This window comes from Cervus elaphus, chromosome 21, assembly GCF_910594005.1.
Source record: "Cervus elaphus chromosome 21, mCerEla1.1, whole genome shotgun sequence".
Lineage (NCBI taxonomy): Eukaryota > Metazoa > Chordata > Mammalia > Artiodactyla > Cervidae > Cervus > Cervus elaphus.
The window spans coordinates 49,409,823-49,427,644 of record NC_057835.1 but is presented as its reverse complement, the minus strand read 5'-3'; the positions used below and the strand labels follow the sequence as shown (position 1 = coordinate 49,427,644).

The window sequence follows — 17,822 nt, the reverse complement described above, 5'->3', positions numbered from 1 at the left end:
GTGAAATAAATACCTCAAATGAGAAATTAAAAACTCCTAACCAATATGAGCAAAAACCCTCAGAAAGAGGTAAAATGACTGAACTCAGGGAAGAAAGAATAGAAAAAGCCAAATTCACCTTAGAAGTGAAAACATTACAAATTGCCAGAGCAAGAAAACATTGAATTGAACTTTAACAAGGACAAGTAGACAAGCAAGAGAATAAATTAGCAGAGAATGAAAATGAAATAAAGCAGTAAATAGAATCAAGAAAAAGCATTGGTAGAGGGAAAGAAGAGGTAATATGCATATAATTGGAGTCTCTGAAGAAGAAAAATAAAACAATGCAACAGACCACCACTTAAACTATAATCCAATAATTATTCCAAAAGTAAAAGAAGGCCCATTTTCATATATTGAAAGGACTGTGTAGAGAAAACTGATCTGATCTAGATCAGTCATATCTGAGCCATATCCAATAAGGCTTTACAAAGATTCATGGCCTACAACTAAAAAACAAAATCACCAAGAAAAACTAATAAATAAGCAACAATATGTCATTTACAATGGAAAGACAATCAATTTGGCATAAGATTTACCTACAGTAATAGGCAAAGATAGACAACAGTAGAGTAACGTTTTCAAAAATCTCAAGGAAAGAAAGGATTTCATACATAGACAAGCAGTCCTTCAACTATCAAGGTTACAGAAATATGTTCTTAGACATGCAAGAATAAAGGGATACCAAATAGGTGCCCTTTGTAAAGAATTTTCTGGGGAACAAATTCATCCAACTAAGAAATAAAAGGGGAAACTTAAAAAGAAAAAGTCATAGAAGTGAAAAATTAGGTGGGGGTGAACATAGATCAGTTACAACTCAGAAACCTTTTTCATGCAGATATCATTTTCCCAATATCATTCATTGAAGAGACTATCATTTCTGTATTATGTATTCCCGGTGTCCTCAAAGATCAGTTGTGTGAATATGCATGGGTTTACTTCTGGGCTCTCTATGCCATTTTATCTGCATTTACAGATGATGAAAAGAGGCACAGATAAGTTAAATAAGTTCCCCAGGATCACCCAGCCAGTAAGTGGTAGAATTTGAATGCAAGGAATCTGATGCAACAGTGGACCGTCTTATCATCATTTTGCACTACCTTTCTCAGTGTGACAGCATGCCAGGAACTATTCTAGCCTCTTTGCATTCAAATAAGATCAAATAAGATCTATTGTCTTGTCAAATAAGATCTAGTATTTGCCTTTATGTTCATATCATTCTGTTTGACTACTATAGTTTTGCAATGTATTTTGAAATCAGTAATTGTAATGCCTCCAGCTTTGTTCACCTTTATCAAGATTGCTTGGGTTATTCTGGTCCTTCTGCTATTCTAAATATATAAGGAATTTCTACAATTTAATAGCAATAAATAAATAAATAATTTGATTAAAAAACAGAAAAGGACTTGAATGGACATTTTTTCAAAGAAAACTTTTTTCAAAGAAAAATAGGAAGTGCTGACAATGATGAGTATATTAAAAGGTGTTCAATATCATTAATCATAGAAAAATCCAATTCAAAATCACAATGAGATACCACCTCATATCAGTAATGTTGACTATTATCAAAAAGACAAAAGCTAGGAAGTGTTATAGAAAAGAAGTAACTATTGTACACTGTTGATAGATATGTAAATGACACAGCCACTATGAAAAACAATATGGAGATTGCTCAAAATATTAAAAATAGAGCTATCATATGAACCAAAAATACCACTCTTGGGTTTATATTCAAAAGACTTAAAATCAGGATTTCAAAGTGATATCTGCAGCATATTCACAACAGCCAAGACTTCTGGAAACAAATGAAATGCCCATAGACAGATGAATGGATTTTTTAAAATGTGGCATATCCATGCACAGAATGGAATATTATTCAGCCTTGAAAAAGAAGGAAATTCTGTCATTTCTGACAACACAAATGGACATTATGCTAAGGAAGTAAGCAAGTCACAGAAGGACAAATAATCCATCACTGCACTTATATGAGGTATCAAAAATAGTCAAACTGATAGAAGTAGAGAACAAAGTGATGGTTGCCAAGAGATGAAGGGAGGGGGAAATTGGGGAGTTATTATTCATTGGGTATAAAGTTATAGACAATGACTAAGTTCTGTTGAACTGTTGTACAACACAGTGAATATAGTTTTCAACACTGTACTGTGCATTTAAAAATTTGTTAAGAGAATAGATCTCATGTTAAGTGCTTTTACCACAAAAAGCAAGAGGACACAAAAAATATTTCAGAAGCAATGTCTATGTTTATTGCCTTGTGTGTAGTGATAGTATCACAGTTATATTGATGCGTTCAAATTCATCAAAATATATATATTAAGTATGTACAACTTTTTGCATAGTAAGTATATTCAATAAAACATTTTAAAACTAAAGAATGGAGGGAATATCCTATTTGTCTTTGAATGCAAAGAGGCTAGAATAGTTCCTGGCACATTGTCACACTAAAAATGGTAGTACAAAATGATGATAAGACAGTTCACTGCTGCATCAAATTCCTTGCATTCAAATTCTACCACTTACTAGCTGGGTGATCTTGCGAAACTTATTTAATTTCTGTGCCTCTTTTCATAATCTGTAAATACAGATAAAATACTACCTGTCCTAAAGGTTGCTATAAGACAACAATCAATATCCATAAAGCTATTCAAACAGTACACGGTACATACCAGAGATTCACTAAATATCAAACAGTTTGCACTGGAAATATTTGGTAACTCACTTTCCTCCCCCTCTTACCCTTTGCATCTTCTCTAGACTATGTTCTCCTTGAGGTCAAGCTTTCCACCTAAAACTGTTCTATATGAGATATCATAGAAGGACATGGAATACTACTGATTTGAATGTGAATCTCAATTTTGTTACTTATTAGAAGTTACTTGGGGTTTCCCAGGTCACGCAGTGGGGTAAAGAATCCAACTGCCAATGCAGGAAATGCAAGAGACACAGTGATCTCTGAGTCGAGAAGATATCCTAGAGTAGGAAATGGCAACCCACTCCAGTATTCTTGCCTGGGAAATTCCAAGGACAGAGGAGCCTGGTGGGCTACAGCCCATGGGGTCTCAGTCAGACGTGATTGAGTGCACACATATACACACACAGAGAAGTTACTTAATTTCTCTTAACCTTAGTCTCTGCATTCACTTATTCACTCATCAAAAACATTTATTTCTCCTACTAGAGTATAAGGTCTATAAAGGCAGGACCATATCCACTTGGCACTTCATCCCTGGGGGCCAATTTAGTGCCTGGTTTATGGTGAACTAGTGATTTTTTTTTAATAAATGCATGTATAAATAAACAAGCACCTACTATAAGGGCTTCCCTGGTGGCTCAGATGGTAAAGAATCTGCCTGCAGTGCAAGGGACCTGGGTTCGATCCCTGGGTTGGGAAGATCCCCTGGAGAAGGGAACAGCCAACCATTCCGGTATTCTTGCCTGGAGAAATCCACGGACAGAGGAGGCTGGCAGGCTACAGTCCACAGGGTGGCAAAGAGTCGGACAGGACTGAGCGTCTTTCACTTTCACATTTGCCAGGCACTAGGTGTAGTCATCTAGGACAGAATGGGGAACAGGGCAACGATCTTACCCTCGCCAGAACTTCTAATAAGGAAACAAGGAATAATGAAGACTTCTCACAAGATTATTGTAGAAATCAAGAGGCTCCTTAAAGAACAGTTGAGCAGAGAACTGGGTACTTAATGATTGTGGTTAGGATATTTATCAGCAATGACTCAATAAAAAGCACATATATTTCATATTTTCAAAAGCCACATTGCTAGTATAATGAAAAACAAAGATGTAAGAGGCAGAAATGCATCATTTAGTTTGTATACCCAGTTTTAGGCAAAATGATAAATTGGGTAATATGTGAATAATGTAAGAAGTGAAAGGTTCTGGAGTTGTTTCATGGTGAACTCTGATCAAAAGAGTAAATGAGTGTGTAAAAGGTGAATGAAAAAATGAATGAAGGTATGAATAAGTGAATGGATGCAAAGTTGCAATGGCTGAACACAGCAGCCAAAAAAAGAGCTGGTGTTGCAGGTTCAGCAATGCTTTCTCAGCTAAAGCTAAATCATTTTCATGATTTGCACAGCCTGTACCTCAGCCAGAAACAAGTTTCCCTGGAGGGCTCACAGCCTCTGAGAGCAGATATTCTCAAAGGAACGAAGATGATTCATGAGATGACTCTTGGGGAGACTGTCAGAAATAAAACCTCTCAGGGAAAAAAAAACAGAGAGACCAACAGAGAGGGATCAAAGTGATTCATCAGATTTATTTGCTGTTGATCTTTCATCTGGTGCTATTTCTAGGCAATATATAGTCTAAAGAGAGGTAAATTGATGTTGGATGCAAAGTTCACAAAGTTGGTTAGCTGAGCACACTGAACTTGAATTTGTCTCGAGATGATACACGGGAAGTTCATTTGGTTTCGATAATCCTTGAGGGTTTGAGTTTGGGCCCTTCTAGCATCTTCCTCTTGGCAAATTGCTGTAGCTGCACTATTGAAAGAGTTCTGTGTCATCTCCTTTTGAATCACCCAATAGATTCTTTTTAACAGCATCAACATTGTAGTCCTGAATGGTTAAGATGGCCCTTTCTTATCCAGGTGTGAATCACAGAAACTAACAACATGCTATCTGATTGAAAGAATCACAGAATCGCAGAATTTCAGAGTTTAAAGAGTTCTAGAGGTCATGTAGTCCTTGTTCCGCTTTGAGCATGGTAGAGAATGAGGAATGTTATGTGTTTCTGAACCTGTGAGACTCTTATGGCATCCCAGAAGAATAGATTTAGGCTGATAGAGATGATTACTAGCCAGGTGGAAAATTGATTAAATATTAAGACTATAATCATGAGTGAACTACTGGGTGACTTTAGCAGCAGGTATTTTAGAAAATGCATAAGTTATCTACTAAACTTAGTGGCACTTTCACTGCAAATTTGTTTTTCAAATTCCAAGCAGAAGCCTTTACCTAAGAGTGGATCCAATATCCTGTCTTTGCTTCTTGGGCCAGCATTTTTCAAAATATGTCAGCAATGTTAAAACTTTCATTCTAGGGTGGAACACAGATCTCTTCCCACCCATGCAAAGCCCGGAGAACAAATAGAGTTGGCCAGGCACTGAGTGTGAAGGCTTGTCTGTGTGCTTCTGACTTCTGTACCACAGTCACTGCTCCAGCAGTTTAGAGCTCCAGAAATCTCACTTTGTAATAAGCCACTGTTAGACTCAGGTGAGGTCAAGGGTAATGTGGAGAGGGTATGCATCATTCAGTCAGGATTTATTGAATAACTATCATGGGTTAGCCCCTGTAGTATAGATATGAATAACAATATCATCGGTAGTACAGAAGCACGAACAATGGTGTCACAGCAAGGAGGGTGACTGAGGCCACCTGTAGGGAAAGCAGAGCAAAACCATTTCTAAGAGCAAAAGGAAGATTTCCTGGTCGAGCGATAGGGAAAGGTATTCCAATATTTCAAGCATATTTATATTGTTATCACTAACAGCTAACATTTATCAACTAACATTTTCTAAAGCCGCATGCTGTACTCAGGGCTTTATGTGCATTTGCTTAATTCATCCTCATAAGCTGGATACTGTGTTTACTCTTTTTTTTTAATACATGATGGAATTGAAAACTCAAAAGTCATCATTTCCAGTGATGACTCATTGGAAAAGTCCTGATGCTGGGCAAGATTGAGGGCAGATGGAGAAGAGGGCATCAGAGGATGAGATGGCATCAGGAATGCAATAGACATGAGCTTGGGCAAACTTTGGGAGATGGTGAGGGACAGGGAGGCCTGGCATGCTGCAGTCCAGGGGGTCACAAAGAGCTGGACATGACTGGGCAACTGAACGACAACAACAAACCCATGTCAGCATTTGCCTACCCTAGATTTCTCATGACATGAGAAAAAATAAAGTTTTATTTAAAAAAGAATCCATGAAATTCATGAACATTATACAAAAGTCCGTAAGAAAGATAATCTTTCCTTAGAACTCCTTAGTCTAGTTTATATTTCCATACTTTTGTCTTTAAGTTAACATTGAAACATATTGAAGAGACCAATATATATGTATTTTAAAAATTTAGAAAAGTTTAAGTCCTCAGCGAAGGAAATCGTCAACAAAATGAAAAGACAACCCACCAAATGGGAGAAAATATTGGAAATGATGTGACTGACAAGGGATTAATCTCTAAAATATACAAATAGCTCATGCAGCTTTACATCAGAAAACAAACAATCTAATCAAAAAATGGACAGAAGATCTAAATAGACAGTTCTCTGAAGAAGACATACAGATGGCCAAAAAGAACATGAAATGGTGTTGAAAATCACAAATTATCAAAAAATGAAAATCAAAGCTACAATGAGGTATCACCTCACACAAGTCAGAATGGCCATCACCAAAAAAATCTACAAACAATAAATGCTGAAGAGGATGTGGAGAAAAGGGAATTCTACAGTGCTGGTGGGACTGTAAACGGGTACAGTCATAGAGCCACTGTGGAGAACAATATGAAAGTTCCTTTAAAAACTTAAAATAGAACTACCATATGATCTAGCAATCCCACTCCTGGGCATATACCTGTAGAAAACCATAGTCCAAAATGATATATGCACCCCAATGTTCATTACAACACTATTTATAATAGCCAAGACACGGAATCAACCTAAATGTCCATCAATAGAGGAATGGATACAGAAGATGTGGTACATACAGACAAAGGAACATTACTCAGTCATAAAAAGAGAATGAAATAATGCCATTTGTAGCAACATGGGTGGACCTAGAGAATATGGTACTAAGTAAAGTTTAAGTCAGACACAAAAGACAAGTATCATATGATATCACTCATATGTGGAACCTAATCTTTTAAAAAAAGATACAAATGAACTTATTTACAAAACAGAAGCAGACTTATAGATATGAAAAGCAAACTTATGGTTACCAAAGCGGAAATGTCATTGGGGGGGTAAACCAGGAACTTTGCATGAACACGGGCACACTAATACACATAAAATAGGTAACCAACAAAGAGCTATTATAGAGTACAGGGAACTGTACCCAATATTCCGTGATAATCCATATGAAAAAAGAATCTAAAAAAGAATGAATATATGTATATGTTTAACCAAATCACTTTGCTATACACCTGAAACTAACAGTGTTGAAAATCAACTATAAGGCAATAGTATTAAAACATCTTTTTAATTTATGTCCTATATTCAAGTTGATATAGCTAATGAGTGGCAGTTTGAATTGGAATTCTGGTCCTCTTGACCCCAAATGAAACATCTCCCAAAACAATACTATTTTCTGTTTTAATATGATGTTTACTCAACAGTCCCGTGATAGCTCTTCTAAGTTTATTACCATTTGGACAAGGTTGTCTCTGAATGTGATATCCAGTATCCTAGTCACTACCTGGGTATTAAAATTTTAAAATATGCATCTATTTATCAGGCTAAACTGCAATTCTGCCCTATGAAACTGAGTAGCAGAGGCTGGACAGGGATTCAGTTGATTATGAGGTTTAGGGCAACTCCATGGGCTTCCCAGGTGGCACTAGTGGTGGAGAACCCGCCTGTCAATGCAGGAGACAAAAGAGATGTGGGTTCGATCCTTGGCTCTGGAAGATCCCTTGGAGGAGGACATGGCAACCCACTCCAGTATTCCTGCCTGGAAAATCCCATGGAGAGAGGAGTTGGGCTGGCAACAGTCCATAGGGTCGCAAACAGTCAGACTGAAGTGACTCAGCACACACACACTCATTGAAGACTTCCGCTGTTGCTGTTCTGTCGCTGAGTTGTGTCCAGCTTTTTGCGACCCCATGGACTGGAGCACACCAGGCTTCCCTGTCCTTCACTATCTATGAGGACGTCTCTGGAATTTCAAAGGCAATGATGAGGCAACATGGTCTGGAGCCAGTTTCTAAATCAAGTCAAAGCAAGAACTGAGGAGGAAATCAATAAAGAAGCTAAAATGACCATTTTCAAGCAAGAAATGTCAACAGTGGTGTGAATGGATTTAAAAAGCAAGGCACAGAAGAACACACTCACCCTCTTAGCATGCAACTCAGTCTTGTAATCCATCCTTAGGGCCAAAGACAATGATGTCACCTGCTAACGGACAGCATTACCTCAGCACTTACCCAGAGAAAGAAATAAAATGTTGGTACCATATTACTGAAAGGCAGCTATTTTGCTAAGCTTCTGAATTTTTGTCTGTACATTTGGTAATATTATTATTGGTCTGATTGCTCCATATCTTGTCATGTTTACACAGAAGAATATGCAGTAGAGGATAAAGTCTGTTCTGCATTCTGTGCAGTAGACGGTGATACTAGCCCTGGCCCACTGATGCTATCAAGTCTTCACGGTCTCTAAGTGATCTGATAATTTCTGGAAAGCCATACATAGGTATTAGGCAGAAAACAATTATTCCTTTTGTTTATTTAATGGCTTTCATTCATTCATTCAGCAATTATATCTGGAGTGTCTGCTACGTGCCTAAAGTAAAGTGAAAGTCCACTTATTCGTGTCTGACTCTTTGCGACTCATGGACTATACAGTCCATGGACTTTTCCAGGTCAGAATACTGGAGTGGGTAGACTTCCTCTTCTCCAGGGGATCTTCCCAACCCAGGAATCAAACCCAGGTATCCCACATTGCAGGCAGATTCTGGACCAGCTGAGCCACAAGGGAAGCCCAAGAATACTGCAGCAGGTAGCCTATCCCTTCTCCAGTGGATCTTCCCAACCCAGGAATGGAACCAGGGTCTCCTGCATTGCAGGCAGATTCTTCACCCACTGAGCTATCGGGGAAGCCCTCTGTGCCTGGTGCAATTCAAAACAAAGGACGCAATGGTAAATTACTTAGACATAGTGCCTGTCCTCAAGGTGTTTGTGTTCTAGTGAGGAAACCAAACAAGCAGCTTATAAATCAGTACAGAATAGCTCTATGAAGGACAAGACCCAGGTAGTGGAGCCTATCAGAGAAGAAGGGTGGTAGGTGCTCCTTTAGATGATGTAGTAAGAGACTCTCTCTGGGAGATGGTCCTTGAGCAGATCCCTGAAGGATAAAAAGGAGCCCACCGAGCAAAGGGAAAGGAAAAGACCGTTCCTGACAGAGGTAAACAGTAGAGCAAGACTCTGGAGTGGGAGCAAGTTTGGTGCTCAAAGGACAAATACTTGGGCTTGATTAGGGAAGGCTGCGATGCCCATGGAGCTCCTTAGGGGATTTCACCCTATAAGGCAGCAAGTGCTTATCAGGATGTCCAGAAGGTGCTGAGACTTTGGATAAGTAGCTTTCTAGGCAGCTATGCTCTTGAAAGCTAACAGTGCAGCAGTCACAGATGACTGCTGAGTGAAGTTCTGCCTCCCACTTGAAGGTCAAAATGCTCATTTTTGTATTTTCTGTTTGATGTGCTCCAAAGACGCAACAGTGTTTAACAGATGGCATATGGAGGAAACAACAGTTAAGATGACATCTAGTCCAATTCTCTATCAGGTATGGGATGTATCATCTTGGACAATCTGCTTAACTTACACCAGTCTTCCTTTTCCTCTTCTTCCTATTTATTCCAGATTCCTCAGCATGCTGTCTCACATTCTCCTGACCTCACTTCTGACCTCAACTATGATTATAGCAAATAGTTCTTTTTAAAAAATAATAATTTGTGGTTGCGCTGGGTCTTCGTTGCTGAGCAGGCTTTTCTCTAGATGCATCAGGTGGGGGGTACTCTCGAGCTGTGGTGTTCAGGCTTCTCACTGTAGTGGTCTTTCTTGCTAGGGACCTGTAGGGCACCCAGGCTTCAGTAATTGTGGCTCCTGGGCTCTAGAGCACAGGCTCAATGAGCTGTTTCAGTTTCTCTGAGGCCTGTGGGATCTTCTCCCAGACCAGGGACTGAACCTGTTTCTCTTGCATTGGCAGGCAGATGCTTTACCACTGAGCCACCAGAGAAGCCCGCAAAGAGTTCTTAATGGTTTTTAACTCACTAGCACCATCTTACCATAAATGCTTACCAACCATTTTTCATCTGCTGTCCCCGGTCAGCAAAGAAACAGACAACAATGACTTTGGTAGTGGGTATGAGGCTACTGATCTTACAAATGTGTTCTTCTCTAATTCTATCAGGAAGGACAATCAAAGGCAGTTACCTTGTATGTGGGAAGGACAACATTATACATTCACTTTCTTTTCCCAGGGCTCTATTAAATCTCCTGCTCTCTGTCACAACATAGTCAGCAGATTCTTTGATCATATTGACCTTCCTCAAGAATCATATTGGACCACAATACTGATCATATCATGCAAATAAGACTTGGTGAACAGAAAGGATTAAGTATCCCAAGCAAGATAAATACATGTCAGAAGGTTGGAGATGAATCTCATGAAGAATTAACTGCCTACTACATCAGTGATGTTTTTAGGGGTCCAATGGTCTAAGACATGCTGGAACAGCCCTTCCAAGGATGAAGACATGTTTTATATTTTATACCATCTCCTGTTAAGGAGGAGATGTAGCATTTAGTGTGCCTCTTTGGGTCCTGGACTTCTGACTGCATTTGGGAATAGTTCTCCAATGCATTTATGTGGTGACTTGAAAGACTGACAGTTTTGAATGGAGCCCAGAGCAAGAGAAAGCTCTGTAATAGGTCTATGCTGCAGTGGTCGCTGACCTGCTACTTGAGCTATATAACCTGGCAGAACCAATGGTCCTAAAACCATCTGTGAGAAATAAGGATGCTGTCTGGAACCTCAGTCAAACCCCAATAGGAGAGACATGAAACAGACTCTTTCCACGGCAGACAACTACTTGCCATTGGAAAAGTACCTCCTAGAGTGCTGCTGAGTCCTAGTAAAGACTGAGCATCTAACAGTAGTCGCCAGGTTAAGTGCAGCTGTCAAATATGAGCTGGATGTTATCATATTCTTCAAATCCTAATACTGGGTGGGCACAGCAATGATCTACTAGACATTGAACAATACAAACTGTATACTCAAGATCAAGCTCAGATGTGGGACTTCCCTTGTGGGAAGGCTAAGACCTCGAACTCCCAGTGCAGGGGGCCCAGGTTCCATCCCTGATCAGGGAACTAGATCCCATATGCTACAACTAAAGATCCCACATGCTGCAACTAAGGCCTGGTGCAGCCAAATAAATACATTTCCAAAAAAGTTGAAAAAAAAGATCAAGCCTAAACAGGTCTAGAGACATATGTAACTTACATGAAGATGTCCCTTAACATAGTAGTCAGGCTTCTCCCACAGTTTATGGGTACAATCTCACATCATGGGGAGGTGCCTATGACTAAATGATGGAGGTATTAAAAAAAAAAAACCCTGTAACTGGGTTCACAGTGTCTTTATTCTCCCACTATGTTGGTTTGAGCTGAAAATAGACTGCTACGTCAGCACAGTCCCATTCAGCATGACTCTAAAGGACATTGGTAAGGCAAATCCTCCAAATGGACAGAGGTGTGTAGCAGTATGGGCCTCCACATGATCATCCACTCTGTATGAATTAAGAAGTGACCCAAAGTAAGACTATATACAATTCTTTGAGTGGTGGTGAAAGGCTTATCTACTTAGTCAGAGATCTTGAGAAAGCGAGGTTAGATCAGAGAGCAGGGGATCTGAGAAAAAAACATATAGATGCACCAATGAAAAATGAAAGTGAAAGTGAACTCGCTCAGTCCTGTCTGACTCTTTGTGACCCTGTGGACGGTAGCCTACCAGGCTCCTCCATTCATAGGATTCTCCAGGCAAGAATTCCTGGAGTGGGTTGCCATTTCCTTCTCTAGGGGATCTTCCTGACCCAGGGATTGAATCCAGGTCTCCCACATTGCAGGCAGATGCTTTATCCTCTGAGCCACCAGGGAAGCCAGATGCACCAATGAAAGTGGCCAAAAACCAAGAAGACCTTTTTATTTCCTGTTCCTGTTCACCAGAGATCCTTCACTGCTTAACTGGGCACACAAGATGATGTATCCTCCAGTGGCTGTCAGCCAGCCTCTATCCTTGGTCACCCCTGGGATTGCACAAGGGGCCCATGAACTCAGTAGTCATGTTGGCAGACATAGAGGCCATGGGTGCACCCGAAGTTTGTCCTCTGATCTAGGCTGACCTAGCTTTTGAAACTGTCGAATGCCCAAACTGCCATCAAAAGACCAACACTTCATTCCTTGATATGGCACCGTCTTCCCCAAATATCTGCCAGCCATGTTGTAGAACTTGATTGTATCAGACCTCTTTCATCATCCAGGGCATATCATTTCATCCTTAAATGCATGGACATTTATTCCAGATATGTCTTACTTAGCCCCCCTAGCCAGCTGTACTTCCTCTAGTGCCACCACCCAAGAACTTGTAGAATGCCTGATTTACAGACATGGGATCCCAGACAGCTTTGTCTATTAAAAAAGTACAGCATAGGAGTTACAGCAGTGGGCCGCTGACCATAAAATCTATGAAACCTTGCCATATTCATCTCACCCAGACTAATGTACTAATCTATTAAAGTCTCAGCTAAGTTACCAGTTGCGGACAATACTTAGTCCTTGAGAAAGAGGTAAATGCTTTAAACTGACAGCTGCTTTATCCCTTCTCTCCACAAATGAAAACACAGCACTAGTGACCCTGCTTGCCTGTGTGGCAAATATTCTTTAGCCATGAGGTGGTGCCCAGCACAAAGAACCTGGACTTTGAAGTACTTTAGGGGTATTTAATGAGTATTAGATGATCTAGCTGCACTATCTCAAATCCTAAAAGATGATGATGTTAAAGTGCTGTACTCAGTATGCCAGCAATTTGCAACACTCAGTGGTGGCCACAGGACTGAAAAGGTCAGTTTTCATTCCAATCCCAAAGAAGGGCAATGCCAAAGAATATTCAAACTACCCCACAATTGCATTCATTGCACATGCGAGCAAGGCAATGCTCAAAATCCTTCAAGCTAGGCTTCAATAGTATGTGAACCAAGAACTTCCAGATGTTCAAGCTGGATTTAGAAAAGGCAGAGGAACCAGAGATTAAATTGCCAACATCTGCTGGACCATAGAAAAAGCAAGAGAATTCCAGAAAAACATCCACTTCTGCCTCTGACTATGCTAAAGACTGACTGTGTGGCTCACAAAAAACTGTGGAAAATTCTTCAAGAGATGGGAATACCAGACCACCTTACTTAACTCCTGAGAAACCTGTATGCAGGTCAAGAAGCAACAGTTAGAACCAGACATAGAACAACGGACTGATTCCAAATTGGGAAAGGAGTACGTCAAGGCTGTATATTGTCACCCTGCTTATTTAACTTATATGCAGAGTACATCATGTGAAATGCTGGTGGGATGAAGCTCAAGCTGGAATCAAGACTGTGGGGAGAAATATCAATAACCTCAGATATGCAGATGACACCACCCTTATGGCCAAAAGTGAAGAAGAAATAAAAAGCCTCTTGATGAAGGTGAAAGAGGAGAGAAAAAGCTGGCTTAAAAAACTCAACATTCAGAAAACTAAGATAGAGGCATCCAGTCCCATCACTTCATGGCAAATAGATGGGGCAACAATGGAAACAGTGAGAGACTTTATTTTTGGGAGCTCCAAAATTACTGCAGATGGTGACTGTAGCCATGAAATTAAAAGACACTTGCTCCTTGGAAGAAAAGCTAAGACAAATCTACAGAGCATAGTAAAAAGCAGAGACATTATTTTGTCAACAAAGGTCCGTACAGTCAAAGCTATGGTTTTCCCAGGAGTCATGTATGGATGTGAGAGCTGGACAATAAAAAAGACTGAGTGCTGAAGAACTGATGCCTTTGAACTGTGGTGCTGGAGAAGACTCTTGAGAGTCCCTGGGACAGCAAGGAGATCAAAGAAGTCAATCCTAAAGGAAAATGAACCTGCATAGTGATTGGAATGACTGATGCTGAAGTTGAAGCTCCAATACTTTGGCCACCAGATGCAAAGAGCTCACTGGGAAAGATTGAAGGCAGGAAGAGAAGGGGATGACAGAGGACGAGGTAGTTGGATAGCATCACCAATTCAATGGAGATGAGTTTGAACAAAGTCCAAAAGATGGTGAAGGACAGGGAAGCCTGGTGTGCAGCAGTTCATGGGATCACAAACAGTCAGAAGTGACTTAGCCGACTGAACAATAACAACAAAAGATGATCCACCAGGGCAGTGACTTTATCTGTTTTCTGTCTATTTTGTCTATTCCCTGCTGAATCCTTGGTGTCAAGAAGAGTGTTTGGCAATTAGAAGCTTGAGAAAAATGCTGCAAGTGCAATATAGATGAAACATTTAATATTGTTGCTGCTTAGTTGCTAAATTGCAACCCCGCGAACTGTAACCCACCAGGTTCCTCTGTGCACCGGGTTTCCCAGGCAAAAACACTGGAGTGGGTTGCCATTCCTTTCTCCAGGGGATCTTCCTTACCCAGGGATTGAACCTGGGTCTCCTGCACTGCAGCAGATTATTTACCACCTGAGCCTCCAGGGAGGCCTTAAAGCTGCAAATATATGGAATTTACCATATTCAATACTTTTTAAAAGGCTATCACTGTGAATACTGTTTATGCACACTCCATGCCATATGTGAAGACTTCCTTAGTCAGACAGTCACTGTTCTAATCTGGGCTGTCACCACAGAAGCCTCCTCATTCTTCTCTTACTTTTGCTCGGGTGAATTAGCCTAGGCAGGATGGCTAGCTGTTCCACTGCTGCTGCCGCTGCTCTTCCCACCCCCTCATAGCGGCACTATTCAGTGTGGAATTGGCCTTTAACATGTTATGGGGCCTCTGCCACCCCATCCTGCTGGGAGCCTCAGCATTCCCATTCAGCTTTCAGCCCTTGCCTGGGCACCCTGCTGCCATCCAACCTCGAGAAAATCCTTAATGTGCTGGAACACCATAATTACGCAGACTTAGACTTCTCCCTTCTGAGATAATTACAGGAATAAACCGAGTTTCTCAAACAAATCAGACTGTACAGTTTTGGGGGAGGGTATCTCGGTAGACATAAGGGATTGCAGACTTATTCTGGAGTCGTGCCCAACATCAGTGATACAGACACTCTCTGCCTGAGCAGAGAGAAGCTACTGTCAGAATCCTTATGGGAAATTTGTACAAGGCAATTGCTACCCTCATAAACAGGAACCCTGCTGGCAATTTGTTCTGTAAGGAAAACAGAAAAAGTGCTGATATAGCGTCATCAAGACCTCTATCCTGGGCTGCATCAAGAAAAGGAATAATTGAAATAATGCCTGCTCTGTGGCCTGAAGGGGTCTGCAGTTTTCTCCATCCATCTCACACAGAAGTTCTGAGTTCAGAAAATGTAAGGAAAATAAGTCTAATGGATAAGATACTGAAGGAATATTGAAGTGATTCTAGAAACCAGGTACAAAGAGAAAAGTACTTCCTTAGCTCATTTGGGTTCAAGGGGCAGGATTCAACTCATAAACATCTTTGAGTAATGAATCTTATGACTCTACCCCCATACTTTGAGATTCTCAGTTAATTTGCAGCTCAATCTGGAGAATTAGCATTGTCACAGACAAGGTGAGGTGAGGTGCATGCTGAGTCACTGATACATCTTTTGTGGGGACGTGAGAAGCCAGATGTCAGGAGCGTCAGTGTCACCAGGATAACAGGACGGTGAGGGTGAGCGCAGCTCAGACACAGGAACTCTGAGGGACACTGAGGATGAGATGAATCCGTTTTCAGTGCCCATGTGGCATGTAGGAATGCAGATCGCAGCAGCGTGTGACACCTGGCAGAGGTGAAGAGCAGTTGGACCAAAGTTTGTCTATGCAAATGTATTGTATTCAGGTAGAAATATGAGGGGAATAGAATTCAGCTCTGAGAAAGAAGCCTTCCAAGAACCAGGCAAGATGCTGGCTGGAATTCAGAGAAATAACCAAAGCTGAAGTGGGTACTAAACAAGAAAACTAAGAAGCCATGAATGATAAAATAAAAATAAAGAACCCATGACTAGGACCCATAAAATAGAGAAAGAGTATAGGGCTCTGCAGATGCTCAGAGCTCATTCCTGGTACATGGGATCTTGTATCAAGTTGGCATTAAGGTGACCCGGGGGGCATGTGACATCCAGTCATTGCTCAGACACCAATACGTGGTCTGAGAAATGAGACTTAGTTCCCAGGGCCACTGTATAGAGGGGGAGAGGGCAAAGCTTCTCATCTACCTCTTTCCCTCATCAGTTACTTCAGGGTATGATATGAACCTGGGTTTAGCAAATGGCATTTAGCAGTTCCTAGTGCTAGACTAAATATGGGTTCCTCAGGTGGCACTAGTGGTAAAAACCTGCCTACCAAAGCAGGAGATGTAAGAGACACAGGCTTGATCACTGGGTTGGGAAGAGCCCCTGGAAGAGGGCACAGCAACCCACTCCAGTATGCTTGCCTGGAGAATCCCATGGAAGAGGAGCCTGGCTAGCTATGGTCCATAGGGTTGCAAAGAGTCAGACATGACTGAAGTGACTTAGCATGCATGTACACAGACTAAATACATCTATTACCTCATTTTTTCCCAAGAAATACAAGTGGCATTTCTGGTAGTCATGATTTGGAAAGTTACCTACTAAGAAGCTATTATATGTGTAAGGGGCTACTAGAGCAGGACAATGTTCAGTTTATTAACAAAACAGAAATTTTGTCTGTGTAATCACACAGAGCACATATTTTTTCTGAATCAAACAGAATAGAGAACAGTGGCATCACAATTACAGCAAGGCCCTTTATGTTGGTTCAGGCAGTAAAGAATCCACCTGTAATATGGGACACTTGGGTTCGATCCCTGGGTTGGGAAGATCCCCTGGAGAAGGGAACAGCTAGCCACTCCAGTATTCTGGCCTGGAAAATTCCAAGGACAGAGGAACCTGGCAGGCTATAGTCCGTGGGGTTGCAAAGAATCAGACACGACTGAGCAACTTTCACTTTCTTTATAAGGGACAGACAGTGTAATTGTGTGGTATTTCATGTATCCACTCTACCTGAATGACCAATAAAACTATCTTAGAGAAGAATGATTTCTTTTCTGATCATGATATTTCTCTGGGATCTCGTTTTGCTCCCAAACATGCTACCTGTGATTTTCAGTTAAACTTGACACACTGGCTTTGCTGGTACTTTAAATCTACTAAATTTTTTCATCTCCCCTTTTCCGTGTGTCTTCCATCTCTTTTACCCTCTATAGTACAACAAAGGACTATTTTCAAGAAAAAAGAGGGCACACAATTTTTTGGAGATAGGTCTCCATAGTATTATAGAGTGAATCACCTTCCATGGTAATAGCCTCAAGTGTAGGTCATAGATTTGCCAGAGACGGTTCAACCAAACAAGAATGCTGGTATGGCCTCAAAAATATAAGGGCATTCCTCTTACACTGGGTTTGATGTTCTGCTTTGGGATTTTATTGATATGGTTTTGATGTAAAAGTAGAAAAGGATGTAAAAGTAGAAAAGAATGTTTCTGTGAAAGAGCAGAAGCCAGGCTCCTTGGTACCATTTTTCATGACAGCTGTGGTCAGGCTGGGAGAATGAGATGCGTTCTGGGAGCTACAACAGCAGGGGGCCCTTTCCCCCTAAGTGCGTGTATCACGTATCTTCTGATGGGCCCCAGTATAAGCTTCTAGTCTCAGTCTCTGAGCCAAAAATTGCTCAGGTTCTCTGATATGACTGTGGTATCCTGACAAATGAATATATATGGTGTAAAGACTGAAAAACTAGGATTCTGCTGCT

General features: G+C 40.8%; 1 long non-coding RNA gene across 1 annotated transcript; it reads left to right on the top strand.

Moving 5' to 3' along the window:
* Positions 1 to 2,983: 2,983 nt before the first annotated feature.
* On the top strand, positions 2,984 to 16,558 carry LOC122679673. The gene is made up of 3 exons (XR_006336475.1): positions 2,984 to 3,119; positions 6,767 to 6,771; positions 16,545 to 16,558. It is a non-coding gene; the product is annotated as an uncharacterized LOC122679673 (long non-coding RNA).
* The last annotated feature ends 1,264 nt before the right edge of the window (positions 16,559 to 17,822 follow it).